The sequence below is a fragment of the Ictidomys tridecemlineatus genome, chromosome 4 (genome assembly GCF_052094955.1).
Source record: "Ictidomys tridecemlineatus isolate mIctTri1 chromosome 4, mIctTri1.hap1, whole genome shotgun sequence".
In the NCBI taxonomy this organism is placed as follows: Eukaryota; Metazoa; Chordata; class Mammalia; order Rodentia; family Sciuridae; genus Ictidomys; species Ictidomys tridecemlineatus.
This window is the reverse complement of record NC_135480.1, coordinates 126,471,762-126,499,004: the sequence shown is the minus strand read 5'-3', so window position 1 is coordinate 126,499,004 and position 27,243 is coordinate 126,471,762. Positions and strand designations below refer to the sequence as shown.

Below are 27,243 nucleotides of genomic sequence, written 5' to 3'. Positions count from 1 at the left end.
TTTCATCTTTAGAAGTTGGATTTAGTTTTGAAAACAACCAAGACTCATTTAGAACCAAGTTTGGTAAATGAGAGGGTAATTAAGCCAGATAATACTATATTTAGACAAAGAGGGGAGTGATTATACAGTAATGAGATCTTTTCTTAGATGCTTTGTAAATGAACTTTGAAGGAGTTTCTGAAATATGATGTTCTAAATATGTGCTGAGCACTGGAAGCACCAATAGAATTAGTGCTGTGTCATTTGATAGCATTTTCAGGAGATGACACTTATTTGGGTGTCTGTCAATAGTTCAGTTAGCTATTAAGACAGCTGTATGAGTTTTCAATCACTAGCTTGTCGATTTCTCTGCAGTGCATGAGGATTGAGTCTACCACATCAATGTTTAGTGGTAAGGTTCTTTCTAGGTCTTCAATTTTATGAGTCAAACTTCTCTGATATTTTTTAGTAGTCCACAATGTCCCAGATCAGATGAATGTAGTTTCTGGGAGGAGTTGGCAAAGTGGAATGATTAAATACATGCATATGCTTCAAAATTAGATTGTCTTTAAATATAAACTAAGATGTTACCTCAGGCAGTTCTTTACCCTCTATAAAGCCTTATTTTCCTCATACATAAAATGTAGACAATGATATCTAATGCTTTATAGGGTTTGCTGTATATAATAAAGACAGTAACTATAAATTATTTAATAATAGACACAATATAAAAAACAGTAAAGAGTGCTTGCCTAGCATGTGTGAGGTGCTGGGTTGGATCCTTAGCACCACATAAAAATAGATAAAGTTAAGGCATTGTTTCTATCTACAACTACAAAAACAAACAAAAAAAACAACAAACAAAACAAAACAAAATACCACTAAAAAAAACCCCAATGAATTAATAGTTTGTTCAGGTCTGAAATCCTTAAATATTTCTCTTTCTGGCATTTTAAATGTCATCATTACTCCCTGGGTCAGTTAGAGGGTATATTTTACAGAATGAGTTGGGAAAATAGAACATAAATTTGCTGGTGCCAAGCTTTAAAACACATTCATATAGCTTGGAAACCAAGGGCTTGCTTTCATTCGTTTTCGGTGGCCAACTGAAGCTAGATCAGAAAGACTTGCATTTCATGTGATTTATCGTATGAAATGAAAGAATGAGAAAGAGGTGACACCTTAACTAGCAAATGGGTACAGTCTTGCTTCTAAGAAAACACTTTTCTTAGAGCCATCTATAGAGATACATACAACCATAGAAATATATTTGCAAAAGGAAAAATGCAATGAAAAGCCAGACATGAACAGCATTGAAATCAAATGATGTGATCCATTGTAGAACAGGCTATTTTAAACACTTCTGTTAGGTCAGGCTAATTTTCTAGGCTAAGATCAAAATTCAAACATGGCTAACGAAACTAATGTATGTTGTATTTCTATACAAAACGAATGTGAATGACATTATTTTTGGAGAGATTATGGCCAGTCCCTTTCTTGTAAATATAATTGTCTGGGATTATGGTTCAGTTCCTGGCACTGTCAGTGAAGTTTAGGAATGTTCCTGGGACTGGAAGATTTTGCTTTCTGTGTATTATACCTCCATTTTGGCAGAGAACAACAGTCCATGAAGCCAATAATTTGTTGTTGTTGTTTCTCCTGCTAGGTTTGAGATCCTGTACAGAAAAGTTGTAAAAAAATGAGAAAAATGTTTTTGAGTGTGACCAAAAATTGACTAGTCAACCCTTTACAAATGTTTTTACCTATTCCACAAGGTGGCAGTAAATGCATTCACAAGTGGCCACCTGCTTCCAGAAGAATGAAGCCACTAAGTGGCAAAGAATTATTTAATCACTGATGAGGGAATTGATGCTATTGAAACCAGAATAAATACATTTAAAGACTGGGTGAGGGCTGCTCATGGGAATCTCCCTCTGCAAACCCTGTCCTTAAATATTAGGAGAGAAATGAGAGAATAGACTTGCAGTTTGCCTGTGTGTTATGAGGCTCTGCTGTCCTCCAGAAATGAGACCTTCAGCTGGAGACCATGGAATATGCTTTCTCTCCACTATGGTTTTGAGGTCTATTGAGGTTAGATAATATGCATTCTTTTGACTTTCAAGACTGAAAATATGGCTTATGACTGAAAGACAAAATGGACAAAAATATTTAGAAGTGCTGTACATAGAGCAAGTGGTCATAGCATGCCTGTGGCACTAACATTAAATTGTTTTCATTTTTACCTAGAAAGACAATTCATATGTAAATCAGACACAGTATATTAGAATTATTAGATTTGAACTTAAAATGTGAAACTTTTAGTCTCTTACATAGCCTGGATATGCAGAATCAGTAAATTTATAGCTATGTTTTCTGACTTTTAAAGCTAGAGGGAAACATGCAAGAGTTTTCTAGATATGAGGAAATTTTTGAACAGGAATCGAAGATCCTTTCTTGAAGACCTACCCAAACTGAATTATTTTGTATGAATTACTCAGGACCCTTCTGAATTTTGTTATTTTGTATGAATTTTTCAAGACCCTTCAGGAGGGTCATGTGCTTAGGAGCATATATGGACCACTTAGCATATGTGTCAACAAATATTGATTGAGCTCCCACATTTCAATTTGGGCCCTGAAATCCAAGGATAAGAAAGATACATTGTCTGCTCTTGAGATAAGAAAGTCCTTTCTGCATCTCTTTCCAAAAGTTTGTTGGTGGCCATGTTTATTACCTTAGTTTGCATGCTAAAATTGAAAAAGGACAATTGATGAAGAATTGACCTGAAATCTCAGTTCAGTCTCAACAGGCAGTTAGCTGTTTGGCCAGTGCCTAGTGAGAACTTTCCATGACCACTGCCTAGCTAGTAAAATAAGAGTTTCCACTAATTTTCCTTGATAGGGACTACAAAATAGATTTATTCTATGATCATATAGTGATTTATAGCTAGTAAGTAGCACTTGGGCAGCAGGAGGAAATAAATTTTGATTTTGCTCCTTAAAATGACTATCTCAAGGCATACAATATGGAGAAACATTACTATCCCCATTTTATGGATGGAGGCAATGACAAATTAAGAGATATACCCCCTTTCATGTCATCTGTTAGCAATAGTCTGATAATGGGAAACTGTAGTCCATTAGTATCTGATCACATGCCAAACCTCTTACACAGGGCCTCTATTGGACTAGACAGTAGGAAAAGTTACCTCTTCTGGGAAGATACAACCCCATATATGGTGCATGTGCTATATGGAGAAGCATGGGCTGTATGTCAATCCCCACTCACTTCCTTGGCTGGGTGCTTATCACTTGCACAGCTTTATGTCATCCTGTCTTTCCCTCTTTTCAGTTCATACTTGGGAATCAGACTCTTCCATAAATTGACAATGCCAGACATATAGCTTATGCTTAATGAATGTCCCATCTCTGAATTAGGACAGGTATCCCACAGGCCTGCCTGCTCAGTCTATATCACAGAGCTCCCCAGAAGGGATGGGCAGAGCAGATAAAGAGGTCAGAGTATAGGCAGAGTTCTCGTGTGAGTATCTCTTTTTCCTGGGTATTATATTCCTTTAGATATAATTGCTCCCAACCTGAATGTGAGGAATAACACTTCTAATTTTTCTGTGGAGCTGACCACATAACTTGTAAGTGGGTGGGGCCCACTCCATTGGGGCTGAGAAGAGGGAACCATCAACAGCTGTTCTCCATTCCTGTCCATTAGAAGATTTGGGTGAGAGGTGGGTGGCAGAGGCAGGCACTTTAGGATTCTATAAGATCTGAGATGTGCGTGCAGCCCTTGACCTGTTGATTGAGAACCCTCAGGGTGGAAGGGCTGGAGACTGCTTCTCCTCTTCTATTAGAGTCAGAAATATCATTAAGCAAGGAGTTACAGAAAATGTGTTCTTGTTTCCAAAGACTGAAAGAGCACCTGCCATCATTCTCTCTGATGCAATGGAGAACATCAAGCAGAGGGGTTTCTTGTTTCCTAGTTATCATCAATGAAAAACTTGGAGGAAATGGAAATCAGTCTCTGTCTTCCTACATCTTCTATCATACCAAGGTTATTAGGCTGAACGTGTCAGAGTAGGTTCTTAACTAATACTTAGAGGTTGCTGATAATGCTCAGCTTAGTCTAGACAGGGTGTGTGAGGCTGGGACCAGTGGGCTACTTAGATAAGCCACAGAGAACTCTTCTTTGTAAGTGGCAGAATTAGGCCATTCCAGGCATTATCAGTTGTTTTTACAACACAACTGTGAAAACAAAGTGATCCTGCATTGAAAAGGAGACTCCCCTCCTTCTGCCCCTAACAAGTCTGGTAAATATCACAAATTCATTTTCCGTCTATGACCCTCTACCTCAATTTTCATCTTTCTTGGACAGTTCAAGGGTTATATCTGGATCCTTTAAAACCTCATACAAATATGACTTCCTTACCATCTAATGTCTGTATTTGACTTAATGTTCTTTAAATGGCTATCTTTATTTTGATTTTTGGTTGTTTATTCATCTTTTTGGAGGGAGGTATGTAAACAGGTGGGAACACATTTTTTGAAGGGATTCTTTGGCATTCAGAAACTCTACACCAGCAGTCAAACAGCAGGCATGACCTCTGTGGCCTGGCTTCTGAATTCTGTCTGACACACAACTTTTACTGCATGTATGGTTGACCCACTGATCAATGGAGTCTTGCTACTATAAAAATTTTATAGCTGTCCTGTGATAACATGACTCTGAGGCCCCTAGATAAGTCTAGGCAATCAAGAATGACTTCAGATGAGTAGGTTTACTCATGAGGATGATCCCCCAATAGAACAGATCAAAACCAGGTTACACCTGAACTTTGTCTTGTGACAAACAGAAAGGCGCATGATGTTAGCACCGTTTCCAGGTCAATATTGCTTATCCTTAGTTGGTGCAACATTTCTGAGGATAATTTTGAGTAGTGTTCCTTCAGAAACAATGATGGAAAAGGGAAATTACACCTTCCCAAGACTTTTGCTTTGCACCAGCTCCTGAGAAATTTGCACTTGAACTATGGGCATATGACACAATGATATATTAGGCTGATGGTTCCTCATAAAGGCACCATCAAATTATGTATTTATTTTGCTAGAAACTTTAATTCTTTTCTGACTGAAGGTTAAACTTTTGAAATTTTTACTTATTTTTGCTCTAAATTAAAAAATTAAAACAACCTTTGTAATATTGATTTTTAGCACCCTATCCAGCACATGGAAAGTGCTGTCCCTGCAGAATGACTACACAAAGGAATGAGTGGAATGACCATCATGCTATTGGGCCATACTGTGCATTGTATTGTATGGAGCTGCTGCGTTGCTGTGAAATCTCATTGAAACCACAGATAGCTTAGAAAGTTCTCATGTTGAGCCTCACTGATTTGGGGAAATCATTGAGCTGCAAAAAATGACCAATGAGCATTTCCATGGTCATCGTCTCTTCCTTTGTTTGCCAATCCAAAGGCTTAACAAAAATCACAAACCAGCTACACTGAAGAGGTCTCTGCATTCCATAAAACTCAGCAGGAAAAGATGTAGAAAGAATGGTGTACAGTTTATCATTTTTTGTTAGATCCATATTGTGGGTCTTTCTGTCAGCCTTGGTTTCTCTCAGGCTTGCAGAGTGTGAATTTTCATGTTTGCCTGGAGACACAGTGCTCTAAACTTGACTGGGCATTAATGTAGCTCACCAAACTCATAAGGAACAGGATCATATTATTCTGCTTTATATTGTGACTCTAGGCTCCATAATTTATAGTCACAACACAAATGCTGAGTTGGGGTAGTTGGGGTATGCAGCTTGTGCTATCCTACTCCTAGCTTGGATGGTCTTTAGCACTTATGTTATACAATAATAGCAACTTCCATTTGTCATATGCTTTGAAAAGAGACAGTGGTAAAAAGGGTACTCTATGCACATTATGAAATGTACAATGGACCATTCAGTTTAGAGGTTATGAACTATGTTCATTAATTAATTTATTATTCTAAATGTCTTGCACAATGCCTGGTAGGCAGGAGGCATTTAATCAAAACATGAATGTTCAGTGATTAAGAGAAAATATCACATTATAACCAGTTTTGGAAAAGTGTGGCAACACTGTGATTTTAATTTCTGAATGCACATATACTTACAGAGTTTAGAGTCAGGCACAATTTCAAATTCTTTACATATATTAACACACTTCTTCTTCTTCTTCTTCTTCTTCTTATTATTATTATTATTATTATTACTTTGCAATACCAGGATGCTTTCCCATTGAGGTATACTTCCAGTCTTTGTTATTTTTTTATTTCAACACATGTCCTGCTAAGTGTCCAAGGCTTGCCTCTAACTTGCAATCCTTTTGTCTCAGTCTCCTGAGTCTTTTGGATTATGGGCATGCACCATCAATGTTTAATCTTTAGAGCAGTCCCTAGAGGTGATTTTTATCATGATTCCCACCTGATAGAGGGGGAAGGTAATTTCACAAGGAGGTTGAATGAGTTGTCGAAGACAGTGAGAAATAGAGCAATGATTTGAATACAATTATTCTGTGCTTTGGGATTGTGTCTTAAGCCATATTCTTTCTAGTTATGATACTGTCAATGTTCACAGTACTACCTACTCAGGAGAAGGATCATATATAAAGTTCAATTCATTAAAAAAAGAAAAAAGTTCCAAGTCTATTCCAGATTTGAAGCAAGTTCTGGGATTTAGTTTGGGAGTTGTGTAGAATGAATGGAATCCATGCAATACAGCAATGTCCTAAAATCTTATCTCTACAGATTTCCTATCTTGTATTTCATGTTGATGAAATACTTCTGAACTTCTTTGTCCCTAGATGGACAAAAGTACTAGATACAATGATGTCAAGTGATCAATCTTTGTAATCTTATCACAAGTGTTCCAAAACTATTTTTATTGTATTTCCTTCAGAGCAGTTATTGAGACATTTTCAGAGCTAACTCCCATTTCTATGCAACTTCCTTAGCACGGTGGGTGTTTACATCTAGACAGTTAACCCATAATATTGCACATTGCATAATATTAAGCTTGAAGATAAGGAATCATGAATCTGAATCATGGATTTCGTTTTATAGGCACCTCCTTAGTTTTCATTGTAGTTTTTATGCTTCAAACATTGCTCATTTCCCTTTATTTGATATTCACATTACATATGTTTTACACCTTTTGTAGTTGTACTACAGTTATAGAATGTGCTGTTCTTTTTTTTTTTTTGCTTTGCTTTTAAGTTTTGGAGGTATCTAGTGAGATATCCTGAGATTCAGAGATTCTTTCTTTAGCCATGTCCAATCTGCTCATAAAAGTATTTTTTATTTGTGTTACAGTGCTTTTTGTTTTTTTTTCCTAGAACTTCCATCTCTTGTTTATGTTGCCTTTCACGTTACTTAAATTGTTATTTATATTATACATTAGAGACCTTATCATATTAATCATAGTTGTTTTAAATTCCCAGCTTGATGATTCCAACATCCCTACATCCCTACTATAGGCCTGGTGTCTCTTAAACACACACACACACACACACACACACACAGATGTAATGGTGCTCAGAATGGAACCCAGGGCTTCATGAGTGCTAGGCAAGCCTTCTGACTCTGGGTTATATCCCCAGCCATCTTTAAATATTTTTTACTTTGGTGTATCTTATAATTTTTTCTTGATAGCCAGACATGATGTCCTGTAAACAGGCCTTTAGTAATGTGAGTGTAACTTGTTGGGGAGGAGAATCATTCTATTGTCCTGTGGTTACATCTCAGTCTTTCAGTGAACCAATGGCTCTGGACTGTGAACTTCATAAGGATGTGGGGGAAAAAGTACACTCATACATTGCTGGTGAGATTGCAAAGTGGTGCAGCCAATATGGAAAGCAGTATGGAGATCCCTTGGAAAACTGGAAATGGAACCATCATTTGACCCAGCTATCCCTCTCCTCGGTCTATATACTCAAAGGACTTAAAAACAGCATACTACAGGGATATAGCCACATCAATGTTTATAGCAGCACAATTCACAATAGCTAAATTGTGGAACCAACCTAGATGCCCTTCAATAGATGAATGGATAAAAAAAGTGACTTATATACACAATGGAATATTACTCAGCAATAAAAGAGAATAAAATCATGGCATTTGCAGGTAAATGGATATCGTTGGAGAAAAATGATGCTAAGTGAAGTTAGCCAATCCCCAAAAAACAAATGCTGAATGTTATCTCTGATATAAGGACGCTGATTCATAGTGGGATAGGGAGAGGGAGCATGGGAGGAATAGAGGAACTCTAGATAGGGCAGAGGGGTTGAAGGTTAAGGGAGGGGGCAGGGGGTTAGCAAGGATGGTGGAATTATCCAAAGTACATGTATGAAGACACGAATTGGTGTGAGCATAGTTTATATACAACCAGAGATATGAAAAATTGTGCTGAATAAGTGTAATAAGAATTGTAATGCATTCCGCTGTCATTTATTTTTTTAAAAATTAATTAAAAATTCTTTTAAAAAAGAGAATTGGCTATTTCCCTTCCCTCTGGTCAGTTAATCTATGACAAAACTCCAGTAGGTTAGGCTCTGATTAAACAGTTTCTCCTGAGGGCAGGCATTGTTAAGAACAGAATAGTCTGTGGTATTTCAAAATGATTCCTTTTCTCCTCCCATTCTGTAAGCATGAGGAGATTTTCCTCTGATATTCACCATGAGAACCTAGCAGAGGTCCAGGAGATAGAACTCATGAAAGTGTGGGGGCTCCCTTATGATGGGTCTCCTGGATCTTTGATCTTTCAGACTTGTCCACATTGAGCCTCAAGCAATTTATTATAATTCAGATTTGCCTACCCCAACACTGGCTCCCAGGGAGGTTTCTGTTCTCTTCTAGTTAAGTTGTGATCCTTTGATTCACCTGTCTTTCTAATTCCAATTATGGGCATAGTCGTTTGTCCTGTGACTTCTCTTATGGTTCTAAGAATAATTGCTATTTTTTTCAGATTTTCAGCTTTTTATTTGTTGGAGCAACAACTTATAAGCTTTTTACATACCAGACAAGAAACAGAAGTCTCTTTTTAAGACAGTTGCTCATGGCTGTATCCCAATTTCTTAGAACATAACTTTGCACATGGAACATGCTCAATAAACATTTGTTGAGTGACTAAATTGGTGGATTTCTAACACTTTCACACCAGCTATGTGAATTGTATGCTGTTCATCTGGTTTGCCCCTTGTGATTAGATGGGTTCACGAGTTCTTCACATATACAGATGGTTCCTGACTTATGCTTTTTGACTTTATAGAGGTGCTAAAGCAATATACATGTAGTTTGAATTAATTTTGAATTCTGGTCTTTTTCTGAACTTGGTGAAATATGGTACACTCATGGTGCCAGCAGAGCTTCAACTCCCAGTCAGCCACACGATTCTAAGGGAAAGCAATAGATACTCTCTGGTGTATTATGTGGCTAAGCTATGGTGTTTGGTGTAGTAAATAATTTTTTTTTTTGGTACTGGAGGTTGGATCCATGGCCTCATGCAAGCTAAGCAAGCACTCTACCACTGAGCTACATCTCCAACTTAAATGCATTTTTTACCTATAATATTTCAAACTCACAATGCGTTTATTAGGATATAATCCCCTTTTAAATTGGGCATCTCCATTCTTTATCTTCCTACATCCCAATGGTAGTTAATATGAATTGTCAACTAGATTTGATTCAGAGATTTTTTTGTGTGAGGGTGTTTCTAGAGATCATTGACATGTGGGATGGCACATGAGGAGGATGGACCCACCCTGAATGTGGATGGTGCAGCCCAATGGACTGGGGCATAGATGGAAGGAGGGTGGAGGAAGGAGGAAACCAACATCATTGCAGTTGCTATTTTCTCTTTCTGGAACAGATCTTGGATTGCTACTGCCATAATCTGAGGATATCAGAATTGAGCTCCTTTATTCTCCCCAAAGCAGCCTCTGACCAGTAACTCTCCAGGCAGTTCCCAGGGCTCTAGTCCTAGATTGGGTGCAAAATTGGTCCCTCTTCTTATGAGACTCCAGCTTCTTGGACTGAGCAGATACTGGTTCCTCCAGCTCTCTAGTCTGCAGTCATCTATCATGGGACTATTCAGCTTCTGGTCCTGAAAGCCAATCTAATAAACAAATCCCATTTTATTATATCTATCTATCTATCTATCTATCTATCTATCTATCTATCTATCTATCTATCTATCTATCAATCATCTGTCCATATCGCCTATTAGTCACATGGTTCTGTTCCTCTAACTCTAATACAATTCTCCTGTTACCCTACCATTTGCTTTTACTTGGACCATCCAACAAAGTGGGTCTTATATTCACAGAACTCATAGATTTCTTTTTACGTGTTTTTAGAAATAGCTTTATTGAGTTATAATTCATATACGGTATAATTCAGCCATTTAAAATGTATGATTTAATAGTTTTCTAGTTCTATTCCCAGATTTGCACAATTATCATCAAAGTCAATTTTAGAACATTTTCATTACCTCAAAAAGAAGTCCCATTGACTGTAGCTATTACTCCCATTTCTCTCCCTACTGTCTACCCCCATTTTGAAGAAACCTCTTCTTTCTGTCTTTATAGGTTTCCTGGTATGGAAATTTTATATAAATGGAATTATAATATGTGAACATTTTTGATTACCTTCTTTTACTTGGCATATCATTTTCAAGGTTCATTCATTTTGTAGCATGTATTCATTTTCCTTCATTTGCCATATTTTTATCTCTTCATCAGTTGATGAACATTTGGGTTGTTTCCAATTTTGAGCTATTATGAATAATGTTGTTATAAACATTCATGTACACATTTTTGTATATATTTAACTTTTTTAGATACCTAAAAGTAGAATTGTTGGGTCATTTTGTTTCACTTTTTGAGGAACCACCAGATTGTTTTCCAAATCACTATTTTATACTCTCACCACAGCATATAAGGGTTCAGTCTTTGCCACATCATTTCCACCACTTGTCATTATCTGTCTTTTTTATTCTAGCCATTCTAGTAGGCATGAAGTGGTATATGTGTTCATATTTCTAGTTTGCATTTCCCTAGTGTCTAATGATGACCAGTATCTTTTCTTGTGCTTATTGGTGATTTGTGTACCTTCCTTGGAAAAATGTCTACTTCTGACATTTTAATTGTATTCTTTTTATTATTGAGTTGTAGGGGTACTTCATGTATTTTTGGTGAAAGCCCCTCATCATATACACACAGCTTCATTTTACTGAACTTTTTCAGATGACATTCCCCACTGTCTTTGCACTTGAATGATGTGCCCACAAGGCACATGGAACAAGAAGGAAATATTACTCATGTAAAAGAATAAAGCAGGAATATCGTCAGCTGACATTCAAGAGAATGGCATGTCTATTTTTCTCACTTTAATAAATATAAGAAAGCCAGGACTGTTTTTTTTTCAAAGACTAACTCATTGCAGAGGGATGCTTATTGGGTATTGGATTAATGTTCAAACCTCTTGGCTAATTAATGTGAAACACAAACCACCTTTATGTAATGAGGCTTGACAATGCAATGAGAAATTGAAGCAGATGTCTCAAATGGGTGTCTGTCCCTTATAGCCTTTGAAACGGGCTGGATGGGCTGGCTGCATCATATCTGTTCCAGTACAGTGCTGATAACTTCCATATTATGTGTAATCATTTATATTTTGCATAATTAATTATTCCATGGAAAAATCCAAAGTTATTTTCTGGAGCCCTAAATGGAGAATTAACATTGAACAATTGGATTTTATTCCAGAATGAAATTTTAGTGGACTTCTGTGATCAAAAATGCTTGAGTTAGCAAGGAGACAAGAAAAAGGTACTGATTAGTGAGGTAACTGTCAAGTTACAAACGGAGAAAATAATACTCATTATCCAGAAATTTGGGGGATTCGGAGTATTAATAAATACTCCGAATCCCCCAAATCCCTGAAATCCTTAATAGACATATAATATCTAGATTGGTATCTGAAGCTGTTATTCCAAGGACATTCCTTTGGAGAGATGTCTAATATTTGTTCTTGTTGCAAAAGCCATTTTTCACTTTAAGGACACATTGTGTAATAATAATTGGTAAGTGATAAATCTTACTGTAATCATAACTGATCAGAAATTGAGATATTCAACCTGTGGCAATACCAGTATTTGTTTTTAATTTGTTGATTTTGGTGATTTTAAAGCCACCTACCCTAAGGAGGACTGATTCATAAGAGAGTTTTAATAATTACTGAGTGCCAAGAACATTATATGAAACTGAATTACTAAATTAGAGTTGGCTGGGCACATGAGGATAGTGTTGATCATGAGACTGCATAAACAGGGCTTTTCAGGATGTTTACAGAGCCTATGTCTCCCTGGCTTTTCTAGGCAGGTCAAGTGCATTGCTTGGGTTTCCTCTGGCATCTTCACTATGACTAGTAAAGGGCATAGATGTGGGAGTGCGGTCTGGCTTGTGCTCTGAGATCCATCCCTTTCTAATTGAATGATTCAGAAGAAGGTACTTGGCATTGCTAATTCTGTTTTTGCATTTTCATGGAGACAAGAACCTACCTCATCCTGTAGGTTTATTTCAAGGAATAACTGAGATTATAACTCTAAAATGTTCACAGAATCTGGCCCAAGTGTTCACTATGTGTTCCTTTCCTTCACTTTACCTCTTTGTTTTTTGTTCCCTCTTCATTCGCTAGACACTTCCTCCATAATCTAGTTCAACTCAGCTCCTGGGCTCTTGGGAAAGTCTTCTTGATCTGTTCCTGAAAAAAAAATAGAGGACAAAAGCCCATTATAGATCTGTGTGTAAAGTAGAACTGCCTCCTAGTCATCACTGGCCTTTTGGCAAAATTGTGTGTGATTTCCCTTTCCTAGCTCTTTTCTCTACACATGTAACTCTTGGTTATTCTTAATCTTAGCTGTAATTTCCACCCACTTTCTGCTCACTTTTCAAGAGGCAAGGTGGGAAAAGACAACTGAGTAAAAATATTGACAGTTCCAGATGGGCTAAAGAATTATAAAAAGATGCTCAAACCCACTGATAATGAGGAGCACACAGATAAAAGAAATAATACGAGCTGGGCATGATGGCACATGTCTGTTATCCTAGTGGTTGTGGAATCTGAGGCCAGGGAATTACAAGTTCAAAGTTAGCCTCAGAAACTTAGTGAGATCCCATTTCAGAATGAAAAATAAAAAGGGCTAGGATTGTGGCTCAATAGTTATGCACCCCTGGGTTCAATTCCTGGTACAAAAAAAAAAAAGTAACAATGAGATAACACTGGCAAAAATTTAAAGCTCTCCTACCTATTGCTGTGGGGTGGCTGGGAAAAGGGCATTTTCATGCATGGCTAATAACAAGTTAAGTTGTTACCATGTTCAGGGGAAGAAACAATGAATTTAGCCACTAAAATTTATAAATACATATGCTAACAGTCCATTCCTCTGACTGTATTCCTCAGAAATGTAAACATTCTGAAAAGCCCTACTTATGCATTCTCATGATCAACACTATCCTCATGTGCCCAGCCAACTCTAATTTAGTAATTCAGTTTCATATAATGTTCTTGGCACTCAGTAATTATTAAAACTCTCTTATGAATCAGTCCTCCTTAGGGTAGGTGGCTTTAAAATCACCAAAATTAATATGGAAAGCTATATTTACATGGATATTTATTGAAGCATCATTAGTAAAGGCAAAGAGCAAAACCACAAAAAAAATATAAGCTGTAAACAAAGAAGCTCTGAGGGAATTGTTGGTAGAATAATTGGTATCACTTCACCAAGGTACATTTTTAGATATATATTGGAGTCATCCTTGTTGGCAGAGTATTACTAAATAAGAAGGGGAAAAAGGGGATACGAACAAAAACTGTATAAAATCATCCAATTTGTAAAATAAACATGGACCAATAATTCTCTATGTGTGTGTATGGGTGTGTATTTCTATGATGACATGAACACAAAGACAATGGTTTTTAGCTGCAGTCATGGGATGCTAAGGAATTATGGGCTTAGGGAAAATGAAGGCAAGCAAAAAAAAAGAAAAAAAAAGTTGCACAAAGCAGATCTCTATCAAAGATGATAGGATTTCATTTACATAAAATTAGTATATTTATGTAGATATGTTAGTACTTGATCTATTGATCATATATGTATTGCTATCTATTGATCAAGTTATATATTGATAATCTATTCTTATATACTAGAAAAGCAAAAGCAAAAAATATACCAGAGTAATGGAAGTAGTATTTTAATTTGCAAAGCCAAAGCTATTAAATCATGCATGATTTAATGATAAGCCCATCATTCTACCCATCTAAATATATATCCTGTGTCTTTTCGTGTTTAATTTGTGCTTTTATTTGAGCCTAGAAACATTATGGAAGATGCACATGGAAGAATTGGATAGATTTTCCTTCTTATATATTATGGTGGCATACTTTTATAATTTGAAAAATTATTTGATAAAGCAAAGAACAATTTTAAAAGAACCAGAAACCTTTGTGAACTAATGGTGCCAAAGCTCAGAGGTCATTTATAATTCTTTCAGAAGAGAAACTGGTTTCCTGCCTTAATGGGCCTTAATAATGTAAAATAAGTTATGAGTGAGCTAAAAGTGGAAATAATAAGAAAGAATTTAGTATCTAACATTCACTTTGGGCCAGATCTGTCTTAGTGCATATGAGTTTCAGCCAGAAGAACCAAGCTGCAACAGAACATTCTGACCTCGGCCTCAGTCTCTGAGGCACTTATCTTTCAAAGGTAGTGTCTAGCTGACCACAGGCCTATCTAGGGTTTGAGGTTTTCTTGCTTAGCAAATGGGATTTAAGATTGGACTGTTATTCTACCTTCCATGAAGAACCCCAAGTGTAGTGTAAACTTGAGGTTAAACAAATTTAACCTCACACACAAACTTGAGAACAACCTCTCCAAACAACTTTTAAAAAATGCTTTTTGCTTTAGTGGGAGGAGCAGAAAGAGGAGGGGAGATACACTTCTATTATGTGGCTATGGATAGATGATCAAGCAAACATGTAGATCATTAGAATATTTGACAGAAAATTAATGAATGATTTTGTTTTCCCAGGACTTGGGGGTTGTCCGATAGGCTGGATTGAAATTTCAGCCTCTTTTGGATCACTGTGATTTTTAAAATCTTGTTTTCTTTAAAAAGAGATCCTTGGATTCAGAGAGATGGGGCACTGAGTAGCTCCCATTATCCTGATTTCTCACTCCTCAAAATGAATAGTGAACTAATATGCTTCTTTTTAGATTTTTATTTTATTTGTTTCTTTTAGATATACATGACAGTAGAATGTATTTTGGTATATTATACATATGAAATATAACTTATTATAATTAGGATCCTGTTTTTGTGGTTGTACATGATGCAGAGTAATCCTGCTCGTGTATTCAAATACAAGGATTAGAAAGTGATGTTCAATTAATTCTATTGTTCTTCCTATCTCCCCCTTCCCTTCATTTGTTTAATCCATTGTTTAATCCATTGGACTTCTGTTCTTCCCTTCCTTACCCTCTCTTATTGTGGGTTAGCATCCACATATCAGAGAGAACATTTGGTCTCTTATGCATTCTGGCCCCACATTTCCAACATTTGTTTCCTCCTCAGTTTATCATTTCACAAGGAAGTTATTAGATATTGAGTCCAGGACCATAACTGCAATGGCATTTCATATTATGAATATTTCTTTCATTGGTAAGTATCAATCAGTAAAGGGCTCTGATCTATTAAGTAGTCCTATCCCAGAAAATCCATATAGACACTGCCTAACATTGACAATCAGGGATAAGGGCATTGGTTGAAAAGGCCTGGTGATAATTTCTGAACACTCTAGGCCACGTGCTACCTTTCTCTTTGGATCTGTAAGTTTTTTTTTTTTTAATCCAATATAATTCTGTATAACAAGAGAGCAGAAATATTCCTGGACATATTGATTCCTAGTTTTACATAGAAAGCATTTCGCCTTTAGGAAAGTATGGAGTAATTCAGACAATAAAAGCAACTAATTTGGGGCAAATTTGCATTCACTATGTCCAGGAATATTTCTTCTGTCTTGTTATACAGAATTATATTGGATTAAAAAAAACCTTACAGATCCAAAGAGAAAGGTTGCACGTGGCCTAGTGTGTTCAGAAATTATCACCAGGCCTTTTAGGATTTATTTAGGATTAAAATTGAACAAACCCTTCGGAAATTACTACTATACTTGCAAAGGCAAAAAGTGCCCAGTATCAGCATGTTTCCTTCAAATGACTGAGGCTGTTCATTTCTTCACTACTGTTACCTATTTTATTTTTGTTCTTCCAGAGATAGTCTGCATGCTATGTTTTATAAATATTTCTTTTATTACATGTTATAATTTATTCCTTATTTTTAGCATCTATAAAAATAAAATATATATGATAAAATAAGCATTATTTTATATTTTTTTAAAATTAAAACATATCTAGAATTTTATTCTTTGCATATATGTATGTGTTCCTATATACATAGTGGATGTACCATATTTTATGTAACTAGCATCTTAGTAGTGATTACTTAAGTAAACATGCATTTTTAAGTAAATTTATTTTTAACTTTATGTTTTTAAATATCTAAAAAAGCAGCTGGGCTGGGGTTGTGGCTTGGTGGGGGAGCACATACTTGATGCTTGCATGCATGAGGCCCAAGTATCGATCATCCCCCAACACAACCAAAACCGAAACCAAATTAAAAACAACCATCCAAAGCAAGCTAATATATCCATAGATTTTTTGGTTAAAATGTAGTTCTTTTGAAATAGTCTAACACAAAAATTAGTTTGAAAGATATTTTGGCATTTTTGTTTTTGTTTCAATGTATAAGAAAATATTTAAGAGTTTCTTACACATTGGTGTGTATATATGTGTATGAAAGAGCAACTTAAAAATGGTAATTTTTTTTAAAGAAGGTTGTGTTAGCTTTCCATTACCGTAACAAATACTTGAGATAATCAGCTTATAAAGAGAAAAGTTTTATTTTAGCTCACACTTTTGGAGGTTTCAGTTCAGTGGCCCTGCTTCTTTGGTCCCATGGCAAGGCAGCACATCATGCTCCCAGTCATGGCAGGGAGCATATGGCAGAGTAAAGTGCTCGTGGTTGGGATGCAAAGAGCAAAAAAGTAAGAGACCAGTGTCCCACAATTCTTTTCGAGGGTATGCCCCCAATGACCATAAAACTTCTACTAGGCCCCACCTCTTAAAGGTTCTTCTTCCTCCTGAAAGCTCTAAGCTTGGGACTATGACCTTAACACATGGACCTTCAAGGGACTATATAGCAAAGGCAAAATGATTTAGGTATTAATCCCAATGGAGAGAATATTCAAGATTCCTTTGTTTCTGAATTTATAGAAATATACACTTGAACATGATATCAGCATGATTTAATGAATAGAAATTATTATTGATGATAATTCTATAGCCTTTGTGGGATTTTTTACAAGGATATTTATTTTGTTATTGCATCCCAAATCATTAATACTTTCTGAATTGTGATGAAAAATATATAACTGAGAACACAGATTTTGGGAAAAAAGAAAGTTTCCCTTTGGATGTTCAGTGTTGATAGAAGGACAGGAAAGAACTCTGTCTTCCATCTAAGACAAAGCCAGCTGCCAGGAAATGCCAAGGGAGGACTCATGAGCAATAACTCCCATCTTCAAAATGATTTACCAACTTTAATGAAGCTTCCCAAGCCATATGAGGCAGGGAGGTTATAATTACCCTATTTACAAATGAGAGATGGAAACACAAATAGGTTAAATGTTGTGCCACAGGCACATTGAAGTTCTTCCCTGAGTTAGACATCAGGAGAGCCTGGCTTCCCCAGTTCTTCTCACATTCCATTCCTGGGTGACTTTTCCTTCTTCCAAGGGAATCTGGCTCTGTAGGGACTGATGCTGCACTGAGAAAACATAGGCCAGTCTCCACTAAGACAGAGAGGTAGAGAATGAGGGTGACAGGTGACATTATTCAGTGACTCCATGTAGACATTCTCATTAGTTGTCTTTCCATATGGACATGCACATATACCCTGTGGGCATTCAAGAACCTGCTGATAATCACAGCCAGTTACCCAAATTGGCAATGAACATCTTTTGCCCCTATTTAGTTAATTGTTTAATTTGACTTTTCCATTGACTTGACAGCATCCAGATTTCAAACTAAAAGAAAGTTCTCTCTCATCATACTGGTGATAATTCCTTCCCAGAATTTTGTGTTAAAATGCAAAACAGGTAGGTGAGAAACCTGCAAAATAGAAAATGATAGACCGTCTGGCAACCTGGGTCATGTTGATCCAAGAAATGAGTGATTGGGCCTATTTTGATACTTTTCCTGACCCTACAACTTTCAGATTGCCTACATTCCAGTTGCTTACATTGCTGGAAATCTGATGGTGAAAAAATATCTGAGAAAGTATAAACAGAAACTTATTAGTAAATATCCCATATGGATTCACTTGCTAGTGGCTGGACATAGAATAAGTTTTGGGATGGGCAGCAACAGAGAGAGGTAGATATTTTAGAAAACAATGTTTTATTGTATCTTCAAAATTGGTGAAGAACCTTAAACTTCCTATAATCTACACGATGGGGAACACAAATAGACAAAGTAAGGGACTGTGAAGATAGAACTTGACACACTGGTCAGGTAGGGAGAAGGCCCAGGAAATAAATGTGTAAATCTCTCTGAAATAATTTTCTGAAAGACTCTGATACCAATTACTCCTGTTCTGGAGTGAAGATTCCAAAAGAAAAGCCCAAGTTTAATTGTCTTTTTGTATGTTCCCTAGAACAATGAGCAACAGTTAACAAAAATTAACAACTACTGCAGAAGATGATAACAAAATACTGAAGTGATTAGGATATTTTATACCATCTATATTTTTGGAAATTTAGTATTTTATTCCATCATAGTGGTCCTTCTGCTTCTATTTCCATGACCTCCTAATTTAGCATATAAACCATCAGTGTTTCTTCAAATTTCCATTTTCTCTTGAAAGGTTTTGGCTAAATAGATATTGAATTGCACTTCAGAATATATATATTTCTGGTTTGAAAAAAAACTTTTTAAACCTCCACTATTTAAAAATTAATTACTCTCAGGGCTGGAGATGTAGCTCAGTGGGCAGAGTGCTTGCCTTGCATGCATGAGGCCCTGGATTCAGTCCCCACCACCAAAAAAAAATTTAATTGCTCTCATATTCATACATAGATAACTCAGAGTGTTCCATTAAGAATAAATCTCAATGACATTTGCTCTTTTTTAAATTTTTTATTTGAATGAAAAATCTTGCTACTTTTTAAAAAATGATATTACTGCAATATTTGGTTGCTTTTTTACACCCTGATTAGCTCATGTCTTTTAGTTCTGGTCAGTTGCTAGTTAGGGTTTAGACTCTTGCTTTATTAGTTTGCAGTTTCTCCTCTGTCCTGGCTGGTTTTTTTGCCTTCCTGTTCCAGGGGAACTCATCTACCTGTTGGCGATCAGTTCCATGTGTCCTCAGGATTCCTTCTGAAAACTGGCTCGCTTCAGAGTCATAAATACCTAGGTATGTGAGCTAATCCAGTCTCCTTGGTTGATAGAATCCATGACAGGATCACAAGGTGTGGGGGTAATAAACATCATTTGGGTGCTAATAAATTTCAAGCTTGGAAAGTAGGTGTTTATGTCTAGTAAGAGATACTGTTGGCAGAAGGAACTTTCTTGGGGCATCTGTACATTGTTTGGCAGCAGTGACACCTCAGTGGCCTGCTAAGTGAATTGATCTGAGGTATTAGGTATAAAAAGGAGAGGGCCATTTGGTAGCCAGAGCCCTGGGACTGCCCAAGTACTCTCCCATTCCAGTCCCAGCCAAGCCCTGGACACCCCTTTTTTCATGTAGCTCTGTCTTATATGGTTGACTTCCATTTGTGAAGGGACAGCAATGCCAACTTTGCTCTTCTGGGGAAAGAAGTTAATTTTTATTGCATTCTTCACCACTTTGTAGTCTCCCCACTTGCATATACCACCCCCCCCCACTTGTGTGAAAAAATTTTAAAACTTTGATCTTTAAGTCCAAGGTTTAGGGTTGGATTACAAAATAAAATATGTGGAATTTTATTTTTTGGAAAACTTTAAAAATAGAATAAATTCCTGTTTTATTTTGTCTAGGTGGTGTGCACTGATGTCTTCTATTTACTACTCAGATGGGATCAATAATTTACCAGTGGACTTTAGCTTATTCAGGATTCTTTATTGATAATGCAGATGTTGAGGACAGAGAAGTCATGACCTTGTGATCCAACAGGGAAGGAAAGGAGTGGAAGTGTGAAAAAGGAGTATGTAAACCTGTGGCTACTTGAGTGTACTCTGCTCCCTCTTATTACAGACCTAAGGGGTGAGATGGCCTTTGATGTGTGTGTGTGTCCTTTCCAGGCTGAGGGCACTCAGCGTGGCTTCCCCAGCTGCCAACAGGAGTTTAATTTTTTGCTACTGCAGTTGACTATCTTACAAGGACAGGAACATACTAATGGAAGCCTGTTTAATAATTCCACCTTTCCCATTGTTGTTCCTGCCTGCTGTCTGGTTTGGTTATAGTGAATATTTGCTGCTTTCAGGTGTTTCTAGTTTCATATCTCAGTTACAGACCCACTTATTTATTTGTCTGTCTATCTATCTATCTATGGTACTGGGGATTGAAGCCAGGGGGCACTTTGCCCCTGAACTATGCCCACTGGACTTTTTCCTTTTTTATTTCAAGACAGAGTTTCACTAAATTGCCCAGCTTGCCCTTGAGTTTGTGATCCTACTGCTTCAGGCTCCTCAGTCGTTGGGATTACAGGCATATACCATGATGGGATTACAGGAGTGCAGTGCTGCACTCAGTTTGACCCTCTTATTTTGATGCACTTACCTTTCTTCCAAAGGATTCTTTTACATGGTTGAGTCCTACTCTTCATTTTGGAAAGGCTGCTTGCTTAGCTGGTGAATGCAATTTTTTTAAATAAAAAAAAAAACTTTTTAAAATTTGCTTTTTAATTTTTTCCCATTTTTAGTGCTGCATTATAATTTTAGCGATGGGATTCATTTTAACATATTCATACATAGTCACAATGTAACAATATAATTTGGCCAATGTTATTCCCAGGTATTTCCCCTTCCAAATTAGTTCTTTAGAGGTTGAAATATTTCAGTGTCATATACTGAATTTTATGACCAAAGGGTAAAGAGGGAATATCAAGTCCCTTGAGAGTAACCTCTATGAGGTCTATTTGGGGGATCTACCTTTTTATTTTTAAAGATGATGAGGTGATGTAGCTGCTATCTATAAGAAGTTCTCTAATAGCAAGGAGGTCCTGGGTCAATGATTGTTCCCACCTTCAACTTCTTCCCTAATTCTTAAATGTCCACTCTATGAAATACACACCTGATGGATGCATCTCCATGTAGGCACTAAGGGTCAGGAGTCTGTAGCTGATTAAATTGCAGACTTCCCATATCATTCTTATTAGCTCTGCAGCACAGTCCCCTTGGCTGACAGCTGCACAATAGCATCTTTTGAACTGTTTTGGTCTTGTTCCCCAAATCTTTATCTTTTAACAATTTTGTACCCACCTCCTAACTCCTAGGGCCAGGAGAAAGGTATGTTTTGAAAGACATTCCAAGCTTCCTTTGTGTGTTTTACTGCTTTGCAATCCTGATTGTCATTGATGAAAGGCATCATGGAAGACTAGCAGAGGAGCAGGTGACCATAGAATGTTCACACAAAATCCAAGTTTACCGTGTTCTAATGCTTTTGTGAAATAGTTTTTGAATGCATACTATGTACCAGGATGGGTGAAGTGTCAAGGACTGAAGGTTTACAAAAATTGTTTTGTCATTAGCATTCTTGAGATTTTAGTGATCTGAATTGCATATCATGACTGTGAAGTAGGCAAGTTAGTGTTGGTTTTTTTTTGCTTTGAAAAAGATCCTGAACTAGAAAGTAAAGAGTACCAGCAGCTTCTTTTTTTCTCTGCTTTTCTTACCTCAATAAATACCACTCTATAAAATTAATTTCTGTAGGAATATTTTGGAGAACCTTGTTAATTTATCATGAAAGAAATTTTTTCTCAGGAATCACTACTCCAATAATGAGGCTCTTCATAAGCAATTGTTTTGCTTTGACTTTATGGACACTATGAAGTCTAGGGAGATATGTGTTTCCTTGTTGGCAGAAATGTTAAGAAATTAAGTTATGGAGACATGATGCTACAACATACTTTTTTTCCTACTAACATTATTTCATTTATCCCCCCCCATTTCCTCTTTGATTTTTCACACATATTTAAATCTTATTAAACTACTTTTGCATATTTTAATAAGTCCCAAATTCTTTTAGGAATGGTATTGAGGCATTCCTAAGTAATTTAATAAAATAGGGAACAATTATATTTAAGAAAAATTGCAGATATTCCATGTTCTAGAAATTTTAAGAATTCATCTTGACGTTTTTATTGTTCTTCACATTCCCAAGTAAAGATTCATATACTTCCCAAGAGTTTTATACTCATCATGGACAATAGATTTAGTTTATTTCTGAGAATATTCTTCATTTAATCTTGTTGGAATTTATGTACGTATAAGGTGACACTATCTTTTCTTATTTTATATTATAAAACTAATAAAAGTTAATGAAAACATTTATTCATTTATTGGTGCATTACAATTATACATAATAGTCTGATTTCTTTTGTTTGTACATGCACACAAATATAACAATATAATTTGATCAATTTCATTTTCCAGGACCTCCTCCTTTCTTTTCCTTCTTCTGCCCCCTGGCTCTCTTCCTCTACTCTACTGGTCTCCCTTCTATTCTTTTTTTTTCCTCCCTTCTATTCTTTATGGTAAAGTTTTCTTACAATATATAAATTGAAATTTAAATACAACCAGAAATATGAAAAATTGTGCTGTATATATGTAATAAGAATTTTAATGCATTCCATTGTCATTTATTTTTTTTAAAAATCAATAAAAAATAAAAGTACTTTTTCTTTCCCAGTTTTCTAAATTTCACTTCTATTGGTTAGCATTATAGATTTTTCTATGCACTTATAAGACCATTTATATATTTTATATATTTATATAATCAAAATACATGTTATCTTAACCTGAATAAGCTGTATTCTTCTGCAAAGTAGGATTTGTCAGTTGACAATATATGAGCATTTTTTCATGTCAGTATAAATAACTTTCTCTTTTTCTTTCAATAGGTGTTTAGAATTCTGTTGTATGAATACTTCCTACCTTATTTGTCTACTAATGGGCACTTAAGACACATTTTTTTTTAAAGCAAACATTATTTCAACAAATGTTCATTTTGAGGTGGGTGAGGTACCAGTGATTGAACTCGGAGGCACTCAACCACTGAGCCACATCCCCAGCCCTATTTTGTATTTTATTTAGAGACAAGGTCTCACTGAGTTGCTTAGCACCTCACTTTTGCTGAAACTGGATTTGAACTCACAATCCTCCTGCCTCAGCCTCCTGAGCCACTGGGATTACAGGTGCGTACCACCATGCCCGGCCTAAATGTTCTTCTTCATGTAATTTTTGTACACCTGTAAGCAATATACTTTTCTGGAAATATTATTGCTGAATATATGATTTAAAATTTTCTGTTAAATGGCCTTTCATAATAGTCTTCTAACAAAAAGTTATTTCTATCCTCTTGCTCCCAAAGACTGGATATACTCAAACACTTTATTTCCTGTTTGATAGGTGAAAATGGTATTTCATGCCTGTTTTTATATGAATTTCATTATCATGCAGAACCCCTCACTTATTTAGTGTGTTTTGGATTTCTTTTTCTCAAAAAGTATTGAAAAACTCTTGACATGTTTTCCCCCAATTAGATTGCCCAGCTTTTTCTTATTGTAGAATAGTGTTCTTTTTTTTTTTAAAAAAACATACCTTTATTTTATGTATTTATTGTTATTTGGTGCTGAGGATTGAATCCAGTGCCTCACACATGCTAGGGAAGTGCTCTACCACTGAGCCACAACCCCAGACCCTAAAATAGTGTTCTTTATATTAATTTTCTGTCTGCTGTGGTATGTTGTGAGTTTTTAAAAATTTTGGTTACATTTGCTTTGTGTGTGTGTGTGTATTTGCTTTGTGTGTGTGTGTGTTTTTAACCACTTCCAATACTAAATTTCTTTTTGTGGTTGAATTTATCAATATTTCTTTTTTTTTTTAAATTATATCCTCAATAAAATTGTAAGCATTCCTTATCATGCCTTTAATGGTACTTTTTATGATTTATTTAATGCTTAGATCTTCCATACATTTAAAATTAATTTGATTCAGAAATGAAGTATGAAATTGTTTTTCTGATTTTTTTTTTCTTTTTGACTGGCAAGTTTTCCCCGAACCTTTTTTTTTTTTTTCTCATTTATTTGAGATGCCTTCCTTTTTTTTTTTTTTTTCCTGGGCATTTTAGTCTGTCCTGATTTCTGGCTTTAATACCAGAAAGGTTTCATTGTTAGAATATAATCAACTATGTACAGGTTGCCAGAATAAAGTTTTTTTGATTCTCTTTTGAGTTTCTGGGACATAGGAGAACTAAGTAGAGTAAGATAGATAAGCTTAGTTTTTTTTTTTTTTGATTGGGTTCTACATACCTGTAAACACAATCCACTGGAGCAACCAGCTAATTCCACTACTATCTTATACTTTGCAAAGTGCTTTCATATGCACTCTCTCATTTCCTAACAAAAGACTTCCCAGACAGAGCTGCTATTCCTACTTTTGGAAAATGCCTCACATAGAGATTATGGGATTTTGTCAGCTTCATAAAGCTCCCAAATGGCAGAGCTGGGACTCAGGCCCCTATGTTTCCTCTGAACAACAGCTGCCCCATTTCCACTCAGTCTTAGCCCCACCACGAGGCATACCTTCTTCCAGCCTGGGAGCAGGCGATGCTTCAGCTGGATCTGAGACATTTTTTTTTTTTGGTGGTTTCTACTCAGTTAAATCCTCCAACATCCTTTTGGAAATATACCCTGAGTGGCTGCCTGCACTGAGACCATGTTCCTGGGTGTATGTCTGCATCTCCTTCAGCAGGAAGCTGGCATGAGGGTAGTGGCTCCTGATTAGGCCTGGGTAGTGCTTGCTTTCTTGAAAGGATTAAAAGATTAAGTTTTCCATTCTGCTGTTGTTTTTTTTTTTAAAGGGAATTTTTCTGTAACAGTATAAATTCTCTGAGCAGGATATTAATCAACAGCTTCTGTGATAACAAAATACTTTTCAGCAGAGGGAAAGTCAGTTTGACAGATAAACATGCTGCTTAATTAAAGGATTAGCATAGTGTCTTCTGAAATTAAGTGAGGAGGGGAGGACTTTTGTGCTGACTTGTTTATGATAAAATTTATATATTGTCGTTTTGCGGGGAGTAGCTCTCAAGTTGTGAGATAGTGTCAGTTTTGATATTTTAGCCTCAGAGGCAAGTAGGAAATGACATTCACACAATGTGAGCAGTGGCACATACCTGAATTGTCTCCAGCTTGTCAAATCCAGATGTTTTCCCTTTTGTGAGTGTAATGAACACTTCCCTCCTACTTTCTCATTAATTTTTTTTTTTTTTTTGTGGAGGGGACAAGTTTCATCTTTCATTGTATTCTCAAAGTATCCTGAGTTTTATGCAGATGGGGTTATTGCTCTTATTATGATTCTGTGACTCAGGCCACAGTGACTGGGCAGTAGGTTTTGAGAGATATTGGAGACGTTTAGGGGACAGAGGGCTTGTTTAAAGGATTGTAGAGGAGACCAGTTTCATCGAGTTATCAATTCCTGTTTTGCTCTTTCTGATCCTCTGTTGCTATTTTACGAAGGTTTTTAATATTTATTTATTTAATTAGTTTCCACAGAAGAAGAGTTTATTGAGCTGGAACATGCTGGGCATAAGCTTCACTGAGACTTTTGGCACAGAGGGAGATTCTTGTTTTCAGCAGAGGTTCTGGCTGAATTGGATTCTGGACTCCCCTGTATATGTGCAGTAGGAAGCCATTTGCCTCTCTGGGACCTCAAATTAGCTCTTCAGGTCTCTGGTATAGCCAGAAAGAGGCTGAACCATAGCAGGCACCTATGTTGGACCCTGTGTTGGTCAGCTTCCTGTTACTCAAACAAATACCTGAGATATAATCAACTTAAAAAGAGGAGAGGTTTATTTTGGCTCATACTTTTGAAGGTTGCAGTCCATAGTTGGTTGGCCCTTTTGCTTTTGGGCCTCTGAGGAGGCAGCACATTTTGTGAGGGAACACACAGTGGAAGTAGTGGCTTGCCTCGTGGTGGCTGAGAAATTAAAGAGAGAATGAGGCTGGCATCCCACAATCCCCTTCAAGAGTACATCCCAAATAACCCCAAGACCTCCCACTAGGATGAACCTCTTGGTTTTTACTGCCTCTCAATAGCACCAATCTGGGAACCAAGGCTTTAACACATAGGGTCTTTGAGGGACATTCACGATCCAAACTATGGCAGACACCTAAGTCCAAACTGTCCCACCACTGTGTTGCCACTCAAAGGTAGTATTCAAATCTGAGCTTTCAAAGATGGTAAAACTATTTTGGGCTCAGAAGAAAATGAGGATTTTAATAGCAGGAGAGAAAACATTGATCCATAATATTATGGAAGCAGAAAAGTTAGAGATAATCTTTGAAAAGAGAGGTGGCTGATGCAGGAAGCCAGATCAGGGCTTGTTGAGAGGGGGAGTAGCAGGTGCCCTTTGTGTCTTGAATCACTTTCCCTTGGCCCTCCTGTGATTTTTATGCATCTGTGGTGGACAGTTATTATATGTGTACCTTAGTGTCTCCCTGTTGTTCTGTTTCAGGAATGAAGTGTGCAGCGATGCTCCTGAAGCATAGGGGATTTCCCATCCCTGGGGCGACCCTCAGCCAAGGAAACTGAGATTTGGTAGTCAAAGCCTCAAGCCTCCATTCTTTTAGAGTGTCAACTATGAGGCACTTTCCACTCACTTCCTCTAAGGGGCTGGTTCTATATATCATGGTTTCCTTGCCTTTTTCTTCCCCATTTTCCTCTCCCAGTGCCCTCCCTCACATGACCTGGACTCATTTCTTAAATAAATCACTTGCACCCAAAGCCTTATCTCAGGCTCTACTTTCTAGAAAACCAAATAAAAACAGGGACCTTGAAAATTAA

The 27,243-nt window shown here is 36.6% G+C and overlaps 1 long non-coding RNA gene across 1 annotated transcript; it reads left to right on the top strand.

Annotated features, from left to right (window-relative positions):
• Window positions 1-27,243, top strand: LOC144377242 (uncharacterized). Its single transcript, XR_013438016.1, has 2 exons — window positions 1-23,591; window positions 26,915-27,243. It is a non-coding gene; the product is annotated as an uncharacterized LOC144377242 (long non-coding RNA).